Below are 13,224 nucleotides of genomic sequence, written 5' to 3'. Positions count from 1 at the left end.
TTCATGCATTGGAGAAGGAAATGGCAACCCGCTCCAGTGTTCTTGCCTGGAGAATCCCAGGGACGGGAAGCCTGGTGGGCTGCCGTCTATGGGGTCGCACAGAGTTGGACACGACTGAAGCGACTTAGCAGCAGCAGAGGAGTCCTTGTTTGAGATGCAGCCCAAACACTTAGAAGAGTTGATCTGAGTGTTCCCTCACCTCTATATTGGTATTTGTGATACTCTTTGGTCATCGTTAGCATCCTTTCCCTCATCCCTGAAGACTGTGAACAGTTCTCAAGAACTGAGTCTGGCAAGTCACCACTGAACTTGCAGAGCCTGCACAGCACATGCCTCTCTACTTAACTCGTTTATATATACATGATTGCTAATAATATTGGGTTGGCCAAAAAGTTCATTCAGATTTGTCTCTAAGATCGTACCGAAAACCTCAACAAACTTTTTGGCCAGTGAAATACTGCTAGCACTTTGTAAGCATCTTCTACATGCTGGGCCCCATTCTACACACTTAACCTTTATAATCCAGTTAAGCCTCAAAAACCCTTTGAGATAATTTATTTTTTTAAATCCTTATTTATTTTTCCCAGCAAAATTGAACTAGTAGTACTCATAACTTCAATAGGAAAAATAACTTTTGCTCAATACCAAACTATACACAAAGGCATGTCTTTTGAGGAAATACATAAATGCATGGTTATACTTCCCTTATAGTACTTATTACTCTTCATCTTCTAATTATAAAAATCAGTGTTCCTGTCTTATCTCTATTACTAAACTATAAGCTTTTTAAGTGTCTTTCTGTTTCATTTTCTTATCTTTTTATCCATGCCAAACACATTGTAGGTCCTTGAGGGTGCAATAAATGACAAAAATGAATGATATGAAAATTCAAGAATGATTTTTAAATATACACTTAAAACTTTGGTAGCTGTATTTGAGTCTGGTCTCTCCTTACATTGTTCTCAGAACTTAGCATCTCTCTCATCCTCTATTTTCCCTATCAAAGCCTTCTTTTCAATATCAGATAAAATCAGATGGCAACTAATTGATGTGAACATACCAGCAATTGAGACAACAATCTTCAGAAGTCTGGGAAGAAAAGGGAGTTAGAGACTCTTGTCAATGTGTGGTCAAGGCCAGCTGCAGGAACAGGGGACTCTAGATATTCTAGTCTACTTAGCAGTTATGGACTTACGGTTCTGATGTGTTTGCTGGGCAAATCTAGTTTGAGGATAGTCTTCAAATTGTCTGTCCCTGATGTTATACTTGTCAGATGCAATTCTGATTTTATTTCCCTACAGAACGCACTGACCAACTATATAGTAATCTGACCTTTTGGGAAGTGATGTTTCTTAATGTTAGTCAACAACAAACCATTCAGTTTTGTTGGCCAGATAAAATACTGTCACTCTGTGAGATGCATTACATAAGAGTGTAATTCTTATGTACTGATTTCTCAAAAAATGCTTTACTTTTCTCATAACACAAAATAATATACAGGGAGCCAAACAACAGAATGTTGGTTCTGTATATGAACTGTGCAAGTGTTTCATTAAAGAAGACTGAGTAAGTTGTCATGGAAATTGTTCTAATTTGAGACTTACTGGATACATCAATATTTCATTTCCGTACCTGCCATATCTCCCTGAAATGTAAGACATGGAGCTTCATAGGAACTCAGATTTTGTTGTAAAAGGGAATAGCGTTGGTCTAGGTCTTTTTCCAGTAGTCATGTACGGATGTGAGCGTTGGACTGTGAAGAAAGCTGAGTGCCGAAGAATTGATGCTTTTGAACTGTGCTGTTGGAGAAGACTCTTGAGAGTCCCTTGGACTGCAAGGAGATCCAACCAGTCCATCCTAAAGGAGATCAGTCCTGGGTGTTCACTGGAAGGACTGATGCTGAAGCTGAAACTCCAATACTTTGGCCATCTCATGCTAAGAGTTGACTCATTGGAAAAGACCCTGATGATGGGAAGGAGGGGGGCAGGAGGAGAAGGGGACGACAGAGGATGAGATGGCTAGATGGCATCACCGACTTGATGGACGTGAGTCTGAGTGAACTCCAGGAGTTGGTGATGGACAGGGAGGCCTGGAGTGCTTCAGTTCATGGGGTCACAAAGAGTCGGACACGACTGAGCGACTGAACTGAACTGAGGTCTTTGTAATAGTTAGAAGAGGAAAAGAGCATAAACTGAACTGTATTTCGGTTTCTGTCATTAAAATTAGAACTTGAATTTTCAAAAGAAATGCTTTACTTCTGGTTGGAAATCAGAACATGTGACTTTTTCTAATTTCTACTGAACTCCTAGCTCTTTTAGTTGAATGACCTCATCTGATAGCAAATACCTTGGAGTACTGGGATCCTCCTGGGTCCTCGTTGTTAAGCTCCTGTCCTCTCCTCCCTTCTGGGCTTTCTCTGGACCATGGAAGTCAGCACTTCCTCTCACAGACTGGGTTATAAACAGAATGCAGAGGAGTCTGGGAGCAAGGCAGTTCGTGAATGGAACACTCCCCAGGAAGCTTAATTTTATGATTGTAATCTTTCAGTTCTTGACAGTTGCAAAGTTAAATGTTAGTGCCAGGAGGAGTGAACAAGAGTTTCAGGGGTATGCTTTCCCAGTTCATCCCAAAGGAAGCAAAAGTTTAGGGTTCAAAATGATTATGATGTGTTAATACATCACATAATAATACATACATCAGGTGCAATTATTTTACCAGAGAACTGTCAATATGAGAGGACATTTGGGACTTTGGGTCAAAAGGAAGGTGATTTTCAAATTAAATTAGATTATTCATGGCTTTTTCATTTACTTTTATTTACAAAATGAGAATGACGAAACGCCTCTCTGCTGCCAATAAATCTAAAAGTTAATTTAAAATGTATTAAAAGCATGTTGTTCACTTCAGAAGGAAAGTTTTTTAAATTCAAGAAAAAAGTCATATTAATTATATAAATCAGTTATGTTAGTCTTCTAAAATTAAATTTATGTTTGAAAGGAAGTTGAACTGCATATAGTAGACTACATATAATATAAAAAGTCATGTTTCTAAGTAAAGTCAGTGTCAAAGAATTCAGAATATATTACCAGCCATCTGAAGTTTTGATCTAAGAAAAAACCCTTTTCCCAAAACAGATTTTCAACAAATGAATAACAGTTTTTCTGGTAAAGGAGATAACGTGCTTTCCCACATTTTTATTGTTTCCTTGATTGTCAGAGATACAAACATATAGTTAACTTGTTCAGGCGATTAAATTCTGGGGGGAAAGTCTAAAGTGGTTTAAGTGAGCAGGAACATTTTTGGTCGTGTCATGATTTCCTCTGTTGAGGAGGTCCCATGTATTAAGAAGACTGGCTCTGACATTTAACTTAGTGCTTTAAATGAAAAGCATACTAACCAAAAACAAAGAGTAAAACCGTAGCAAAGAACAACAAACATTTAAAGATATGTAAACTGAATTCATTCTCATGATGGTTACATGGAATCACTTACAGTTTTTATTACCTTGACTCCATCTATTTTCCTTGGTGTCAATTTTATTTGTTGAAATTGATTTAGCAGACTACTTGGGCTAATCATCCAAACTAATCTACTCTAGGCCATTCCCATGACAAGTTGATGGAGGTAAAATGGACATAAAACGCCATCACTCCCTCATGGAATTCACTTTCATATGGAAAGATGAGACACATATAGGGAAAACTTCATTAAAATTGGATAAAAATAATATAATTTACAAACGGATATGAGAGCATCTTAGAAGGAGCAACTAAATGTGCTATTCATTCAGTCCCTCTTTGGGGACTACTTTAAGATTCCATTATGGAAAATTCCAGTTAAAATACGCTTAAAAGCTTCATGAATTCTCAGATCCTTCATTAAAAGTTAATATATGTAAAGTTCTTGGGGTAGTAGCTAGCACAGAGTAAACTCCACACACGGTAGCCAGATATAGTAGAAACCTAAATGTCCATCACAAGATGAATGCATAAAGATGTGGAATGTGTGTGTGTGTATCTATGTACATATATATGTACACACACACACACAGAGTAATATATGGAATATTACTCAGCTCTAAGAAAGAATGAAATGTTGCCATTTGTGACACCTATGAATGGACCTAGAAGGTCTAAGTGAAATACATCAGACACAGAAAGACTAATACTATATGACTTCACTTTTATGTGGAATCTAAAAAGGAAAACAAGTGAGTAAACATCACAAAGCAGAAACAGACGTCATAGATACAGAGAACCAACAGGTGGCTGCCAGAGGGGAGGGAAAAAAACAAGTGAGGGAGACTAAGTGGTGCAAACTTGCAAAATAAATGAGTCACAGGTATGAAGCGTACAGAGTGGGAAACACAGTCAGTAACTGTGTACAATCTTTGTATGGCGACAACAACGGCAACAAAAAGCTGATACACGTCAAGCTCTTCAGATGGCAGCTGCTGCTGCTGCTGCTGCTGCTAAGCCGCTCCAGTCGTGTCTGACTCTGTGCGACCCCATAGACGGCAGCCCGCCAGGCTCCCCCGTCCCTGGGATTCTCCAGGCAAGACCACTGGAGTGGGTTGCCATTTCCTTCTCCAATGCATGAAAGTGAAAAGGGAAAGTGAAGTCGCTCAGTCGTGTCCAACTCCTAGTGACCCCATGGACTGTAGCCCACCAGGCTCCTCCATCCATGGGATTTTCAGATAGTAGCTAGCACAGAGTAAAGTCTATGTAATTTTTTTATTAGTAGTAGTATCTTTTGAAAAAACTGAGAAATTTTTTCTGCAGCTTATTGAAATCTTATTATTCAGTTTTCATTGTTTTCTTGAGTTTAATCAGAGCAATTTTCTTTGGCCATGGAAGGTCTCCCAGTTCCTATGGTTTTTAACTGGAAAAAATCTCCCAGATGGATGCCTTTTTCTGTCTTGAATTCTCTGTTTAACTATATTCTAAAGCCTTAAAATAAACCTCTTAATTTTTGTAACTCTAGGTTTTAACATTTTTATCTTACGCTAAAAAGCACAAGATACTTTTACTCTTTAGTGTTGATCATATTTTGATGAATGTGATGGTAATCAGAGATTTTAAGAAAGTTAAAAGAATGGAAATCAATTTTTCTTGGTGTCTGAATTATTCACTAAATGATGTATGTCCTTTGAGTTTTATCTAAGCTTCTGGTTATATTTCTGCTTTATATCATTGTTAAAATATATGAGTCTTCTCATCAGAAAGACTATTTTATTTTTAAAAATAATAGCATTTAAAAATTTTTCCATCTTTTTTTCTGTCTCAAGTTTCATGATTTCCAAAAAAAAACAACTCAGAAAATCTTGTCAGTGACCTTTTAATCTTTACATTCAAGCAACATCTTCTGATCAACATTTGCCATTAGCACAACATCAAGGGGAAAAGTGTGATCCATTCATTCAGTCCACAAATACTGACTGAATATTTAATAAATTGACTTGTCTGCTACGTGCCTACAAGCTTCCAGCTGCCCTTGCAAAGCAAGCTGAGTTGTCCTTGGAACTTTAATTCTGCGCAAGCAATCTGTACCTTTTCCTATTCTTGCTACAGTCAGCATCTCCCTTTACCTACACTGGTTCAAGCCGGTGCTCAAGGTGTATCAGCCAACACAAGTCTATTCACTCTGTTCCAGAACAATTAAGTTATAAAATTTTTATCTTCATTACTAGTAATGCTATGCTATTGATATATACATCTCCACATCTGGATACGGAGAGGCAAGTTCTTTCAAAAGTTATTTATCCCCACGGGATATAATAGTATTTATTCTACTGCAATTATATACCTGACAGATTAAGTGTGCTTGTTTCAGAAAGTGCTCAAACAGTTCACCAGATGACATGGTTAGCACAAGAACAACTGAAACTGTTATCTAATCTCTTTCCCTTTGTTAACTGTAGCACAGAAATTTGAAATCTTTTGATGTGTGAAGACATCTTGATAATCTGTGAAAAAGCTCGCTTGCAAACAACCAAGCGTTGCTTTCTTAAATTTTTTTGGTTAACGTGTAAAGTGAAGGAAAACCTTATTAAACATTAAGATCTGATCGCAAAAGAAACCAAAGAGACAGAAGTAGCTGATGTGTCCACAGGTGGAGGATGAGTCCTCACATACTCAAAAGCTTAAGCATGTTTGTTTCGATCTGCCACCTCCGCGCAGGACTAAATGTTTCCGAAGAAGATAATTACCTCTGACTAGAAGTAGCGACAGCGACTTTATAGAGGCAGATAGAATGAACATTTATACTAATACATTTTCTGCAACATGGCCAGTGTTTCCTTAGATTGTCTCATTTGCATATATTTGTGTAGATACATTAAAAAAGTTTCCATTCTTTATACTATTCCCTGCCTGGACTCTTAGGGATTTTTGTTAACAAGTGCTCTTGATTAGAAGCCTATTTTTGGTACAATTTGTTTGGCTTCCTTTTGGCTGATCCTTAAAGCCACATTTGTCTCTAGAAGACACCAAATTCAGCAGACGGTCAGAAGGCTTGGAGCCTGAGAGGTTTATTCTGCCCCTCACATTCAGCCATTCCTGAAAATTTATCAGGAAAAGAAATCAAAAAAGAACAAGTATTTCTAATTGGTTGGATTAACTTTCCTACTTAAAGCAGAGGATAAGATTCATTATAAGAAAGTCTTTTTGGTGTGTAATTTACACCAGCTGTTGAGAAGACATCTCAAAGGAAAGTTAGAACTGAATGTCTAGTTTACTTAAAAAGTCAAAATTTTAAAAAGTAAGCAACAGTGCACATTAAAAACCCAAAATATAACTAAAACTTTTAAATAATGTTCTTATTAAAAATAAAATTTTCTTAAATTCTAACGTGGATAGAAAAAATTAGGAAATATAGCGAGAGTATGGCTAGATATTTTTTTTTTTTGAGGTAGGAAATTTTTCTTTGAAAGTGAGACTTTTGCTTAGAGTTAGGAAAAGTGAAAGATTTCTGGATTTTGGCTCAAATAATGCTTTTCAAAGGTGCAAAATTAATCCTGGATCTATATCATACCAGACCTGTATGGGGAAGAAGAAACCACTGTCTTTTTGACTAAATTCTTGGTTGACAAAACTTCTGTTTTGAAGAGTAGGGTAAAGTATAATACAGTTTCATACGGATATATCATGTTGCTGAAACTCCAAATAAAACCCTCTTTTTGATGATTCTCTGTCATATATCAAATAAGATCATCTTAAATAAGCTTAATCTGGAATGAGGGTTCTTATCCATCAATATTTAGAACTCAATTAATTATAGATGTGTTCCCTTATATCTAAATGTATGTATGTCTTAACTTTCTCAGAAATATAAAGACATCTTGAAAATCTCCATATAATTCTTTGCAGTAACAATTTAGAATTTAACAGACATCTATTATGAAATTATTTGAGGAACTTTTAGAAAATTATCTAATACAATTAAATATTACATTACTTCATTAAAAAATGCAAGGAGTGCCCTCATTTCATTTGAATGTCAACATACTTATATGTCATACATACATATAATATGTTGACATTCAACTTAGTTACTTAAAAAAGAAAATCTTAAAAATGATACAGAAATACTATGGAATCATGTTTCCTGAAATCTAATTACTATATACAATATAAAATAATTGATTAAGCATGGTTAGTCTTTAAGACGACTAGAACCAATTTCAACTTTAGCTATTATTTAATTAGCATGCTATACATTAATAACAGCTAGAAGATAGTAAAAATAAGCCTTTAAAGGACAGCAAGATACTTAAGAGTTACTATATATCTTACGTTGATTATAAAGTTCAATGCTGGAAAATAGTGTAAAAAATATAAAATATGAATTTAGGTGGCTTCCTAAATATTTGGCTTAGTAATTACAAACATTTGGATATTTTAAATTCCCTAATCTTTGCTACTTTATAAAGTACAAGAATTCATATTATATTAATTCCAACTTTTTCTTTTTAGGTATCTTAGAGATGAGGGATTATATATTTATTCATTTTTAATGTAACTTTTGATGCATTCTTATTTTTATTACAACACTGTGATAAATTTTCCATAAAAGACCATAAAAATTTAGGCTTTAAAAAATAACAATCATGCCATCTAATATAGAAAAAAGAGTGGGACGTCTCTATAACCAAACGCATACCTGTACAAGAGTGTAACAGTTCTCTCCATCACCCAGGAACTCAAGTTATGGAAAATTATAATGTAACTAGTTATTACCTGTAACCTTTCAGGTTTGCATGGAAAATCAAAAGAAATTCTGCTATTGTAGGCATTAATCCTTTGGTATCTTCCCAGTTCATGGCCTCTACTTTCCTCTGACTTTAGTATGGAAAACAATTCCATAACTAACACTTTTATAATCAACTACTAATCATCATCAATTCAACATTAATTTTAAGTGACCTGATTTTAGAGCATATTTCTTATAGGGATATTTATGGTGCTTATTTTCCCCTGCAAATTCTATAATAGCTACAAGTAGAAAAACAGTATCTTCTAGATATTAAAGCTTTTAAGTTGGTTTTATTTAAAACTTACATATTGTAAAATTTTCCTTGAGCAAATTCTGATGTATTACAGGACATGTATTCCTTCTATTAAATTGTGATCTTGAAGCTACAATTTGAAATCAGGGAAATTAAAGGCTCATTGCTGTTCTTAGTTTTGAGTTTCTCTGATCAAATGCAGTATAATCGATAATAGGACTTCCGTTTTGAGATCAAGCCCATATTTATGGTAACTAACAGGAAAACAGTGAAGTCGAGGTTATCAGTACAATGTCAGAATGCCAAGTTCTAGACACTCGACCAAGTAGGTTCAGAGGTCAGTGATACTCTGGAAGTCCTTGAGCAGAGACAAGTGTAACCGGGTGTAGTGGGCAGGACTACGGACATAAGATCGGATGAAGCTGAAGGGGAAGGTGAGGAAGTGTCAGGGGAGACATTCTAGCTGGATTTTGAAGGGTGCCTGGCAGGTGGCTGCCGCTGTTGGGGGTGATTTAAAGAAAAAATCTATACAGAGGAGACAGGCTTTGCCAAAGTTTGGAATAGTGAATTTGGGGAATTACAAAGTATTTGCTATTGCTAGCAGGTGAGTTAGGAAGTAGCGGAAAACAGTAAAAGCTGCGGAGTCTTGGAAGATTGGGATTTGCATCTCTGTGCCTGTTTCTCAAAATTGTTGCATTGGTAACTATGCAGATGTGCTGTGCAGTAGCAGACCTAGACTGCTAATCTTTCAGAGCACATCACCTCAAAGGTTATTAACATAGGGGAAGAAAGCACAGGGATAAAGTCTGTGCGTCCCTCTTCCCAGAGTCTGACTCCTGTCACATATGGTGCCATGCAAAGGCAACAGGAGACAACCTTCGGTATGTCACACCCGGTTCTTCTAAAAAATCCCACCAAAAAATCTAATAAAAGATCCTCTCTTGCTGCAGGGCTTTTCACTGTGTTACTTCCTTTTGCCATGCAAAGCTTCAACAGGAATTAAGTTGATGAAAGACTTTTCCCACCTTTCCTTTTGCTATAGCAGACTTTCTTGGCTGATGTTATTTATAAAATTGGACTCAAAACTAAGTCTGTTAGTTCAACTTTGCTTTGAAAGTTAAACATAAGTGAAGTACAACGCTATCACCTCACTATTTTATCCTATACATTGTCTCACACACACAAACAAACAATATTCCTAGTTAGAGCTCTTATCGTTAAATGTTTGGAGATGATTTTCTGGACTGAGATTGCTTATATCTTGAATTTTTTTTTAATATTTCTGTATCTTGATTATTGGTGACATTTAGAACAGAAGTTTCTAAACTATTCTCCTTGTGCTCTATAACTCTGTTATCTGAGGGCATAATGACATTGCTCTATTTGTGAAACAGGTGATGTACACTCATACATAACTATGAAAATTATATTATCATACTTAAAAGGTTTATCCTATGTCATTCACATGTTGGGTAAAAGGATAGCAAATAAAGATATATTTCGTAGAGGTAGATCTCAGATCCTATGTATTTTACACTTCATGGTAGATTTCATCTTTAGCACTTACAGGTTTTTATTCAACATTTTCAACACAATATTTTTCCTTAAATATTTTCTATAGCATTGTAAATGATCTGACATTTTCCGATACACCAACAGAACTGATTTACCTAAAACTGAAATGTTGCTGAAATAGAACTTAATCATTATTTGATCATTTCCTTACCAGGAATTTCGATTTGACTGACCAATTTCAACCCACAGTAACAGCTTTGTTCCTAAGAGATTGTACTCAGTAAGGAGCAATTCCTACTGCAATTCAAAATCTGTGCTATTATCATGTAGCAATGGATAGCAAACATCCACTGCAAATATTAGTACATCTGTCAGAGGAGTGTTGTGTTTTTGGTTTCACTCTCTCTCTCTCTGAAACCTATCTGCTTGTGAGAAAAGTTGTGCAATAAAAGAAGTTTTACTGTCACATAGTAATGATGTGCTTGAACTCAATGCAGCGATTCACTTCCTTTCTTTGCCTGGATTCCAAGCTAAGGCGCACAATGAGGGTGTTGTGTTCTGGGCTAGCGTGGCATGCATGATACTCAGGGAGGACGTGTGAGCAGCTTCCAATACCTACACTATTTGCTTTACAACTACCCCCAACTAAATCAAACAGTTCACCAAGACTCTGCTCAGAGTACGCAGGGGACACGATGCACTGGCTGTTATGACCTACATAGGGAACAGACTTCCTTAATGTAAATGTATATAGAGGTGTGTTAAGAGTTAAATACATCATTTCAGAGGCTTAAAAATAAATGCTTCACAGTTTTCCAGCCCTGATTTTCAATGTAATTGTCTTAATGTATGTCAAAGCGCAGGTTATAAAAGCCTCCATTGTTTCTAAAGGAGAAAGCTTGTTGATTATGAAGGTTGTCCAAACGGACAAGCCATCATGGTGTGTTAGAACAGCAAATTTTTATCTGAAACCCCAAGGCATTAGGAATTTTTTTAAAAATCGCTATGATTTCTAGAACCTGAACTTTTACTAAAAAAATTCTGTCTGACACTATTTTATGTGTGTGTATGTGTGTGTATGTGTCTGTGTGTGTGTTGCCTTGGTAAAGCCAAAGAACCAACAATGAATGTAAACGTCTAGGTGAAGTTTTGCCCAGAGTTATTGTTATGCTGTGCTGGAGAAAGGACAAAAAGGCTTACCTCTGTCAGTCAAGTGGCTACACGGGGACCCTCCTTCTCAGCCTCGGCCTCAGTGTGCAGGCAGATGCTCTCTGAGCCAACAATCTGTTAACAGGAAGCAGGTAAACCCGAGCGCGTCCGCCCGCGTTACAGTCCAGTGCCCATCGGAGCACACACCTGCTTCTTCAGACCTGCCACTCATACGCAACAGCCACGCAGCGGACCGGTGTTTGCAGCCGGAAACACCTCCTGCGGGGTCAGTAGTTTTCAGGGTAAGCAGCTAGAGAGCTGCCGAGATAACACTGCAGGCCAGGCGAGCCTTCCCAAGACAAAAACCTTTCCTGCTGTGTGATAGCAGATAGGCAGTGTTATCTCCTTGCATTCCACGTTCTCAGATCAGCTACTAGGAAAAGCAGTCAACAGCTTGTCCAAACGGCAGCTGGCAGGCATGCCTGGCCGTGCTAATTGTATACTAATATGCCCACTGCTTCTCTCTTCCCTCAAATAGATTTTTTTTTTTAAATGCTCCTTCCAGGGTAAAGCTCGGCAGAATATGCCACCCTGTTTTCCATAAGTAAAATGGCTGGTCCTCCCAGCAACTGCTTGCAGACAGCTCATTGGGTTCCACTGGCTTTTCGTAGCCATAGCAACAACCAACAGACAGACTTAGCAGGCACGGCTGATCACGTGCGGCGCCCCGACACAGCTTGCTAATTTCTTTTCATCGAACTCATCATTTTGGGAGGAGGGTAGCTTCTGTGATCATTCTCAATATTTCACACTTGGTACAAGTGCTCTTGAGTTTTCAGCTTTCAGGAGGAACTTCTGTTATCGGAGTCATGTGAAATTGAGCCAGGAAAGCCCTTCTCAATACATAGATTTGTGTCTATCCAGGTTAATAACATGCAAATCACCGTAGCAACAGTAATTGAAACCATTGTCAAAATGGGGTCTACCTTCCTCATAGCCTCAAGGAGACTGGCAAATATGGGTAGTTATATCAGTACTTTCTGTTTTTCAATGATAATCTTGTAGCCCCTCAGCTGAAACAGAGCCCTTTGACTCATTATATGTGGCCCAAATAACCAAACCAGTTGGGATATTTTAATGAGGTGTTATTTATGGATTCCATGTATTTAATTACTTTAATACACTTTTCTGTACTACAAACTTTAAAATAAAATTCTAAAAATTCCTATTGTCTCCTGTGGAAAATGACTCTTTAACTGACTTATAATTTATTTGTAGTATTAAAATACTCTAGAAAATCAAAACCAAATTAAGACTCTTTTGCTTTAAAACTACCTTTGAAGCAGGAATAGTTTTACTTCCTCAGTTAGATGGCTCTCATCCCACACTTCCTTAAAATTTCACCTCTTCCCGGGAAGTTCCCGTAATACACACCATTAACCATTTATACTTTCTGCAAAATCCCCACCCTTCAATACTGTCACCAGTCATATTCTATTTGACATACTTTCAAGACACCATCCTGTTTCTTTTTGTTTCTAGCACCTTGATTGGAATAGTTGTATTGATACTTTGCACTTATAAGCACAGATACTTCCTTCATTTGCTGGTAGTCATCGGTTTACTGTTTTTTAAGTATTGTGTTCCGCTACCCACCCCCCCACCCCCCGCCTTGCAGATGTTCCAAAGCCTTCTCTGTCAAGTCCATTCCCCCAGAATCTTCTGCCTGCATCCCAGTCTGCTTCCTACTGTACCTTTCCAACCCTTGCTCAAATAGACCCCCTCCCTAAAGACAGTCCTGGGTGGATTTGCAGTGGTCTTCTCTGTGCCCCCACTGTACCTGGAATCTGCCACTACTGTTACATCCTTGTCATGTGCTCTAGATTATTAGCAGTTTTCCTTTCTTTTCTGACTCTTCTACTGCTCCATCAACACTCTGAGGTCAACCTGGTCAATGTCTTGTTCATCATACTTCAGTCAGTTCAGTTCAGTCACTCAGTCGTGTCCAACTCTTTGCAACCCCATGGACTGCAGCACATCAGGCCTCCATGTCC

The 13,224-nt window shown here is 37.3% G+C and overlaps 1 protein-coding gene across 31 annotated transcripts in view; it reads right to left on the bottom strand.

Annotated features, from left to right (window-relative positions):
* The window catches only part of SORBS2 (sorbin and SH3 domain containing 2), a 212,118-nt gene extending 199,239 nt beyond the window's left edge, over window positions 1-12,879 (bottom strand). For 8 of the 31 annotated variants that reach the window (XM_055567344.1, XM_055567351.1, XM_055567347.1 and 5 more), the window contains exon 1: window positions 11,222-12,340. The gene's annotated coding sequence lies outside the window, so the exon portion shown is untranslated. Of the gene's footprint in view, window positions 1-11,221 lie in introns of all 31 variants that reach the window. The other 23 variants (XM_055567356.1, XM_055567354.1, XM_055567355.1 and 20 more) reach the window with 16 other exon arrangements.
* Window positions 12,880-13,224: the final 345 nt, after the last annotated feature.

The sequence above is a fragment of the Bubalus kerabau genome, chromosome 2 (assembly GCF_029407905.1).
Source record: "Bubalus kerabau isolate K-KA32 ecotype Philippines breed swamp buffalo chromosome 2, PCC_UOA_SB_1v2, whole genome shotgun sequence".
NCBI classification, from domain to species: Eukaryota; Metazoa; Chordata; class Mammalia; order Artiodactyla; family Bovidae; genus Bubalus; species Bubalus kerabau.
Note: the sequence above shows the minus strand (reverse complement) of the source record. Positions and strands in the feature narration are given on the sequence as shown.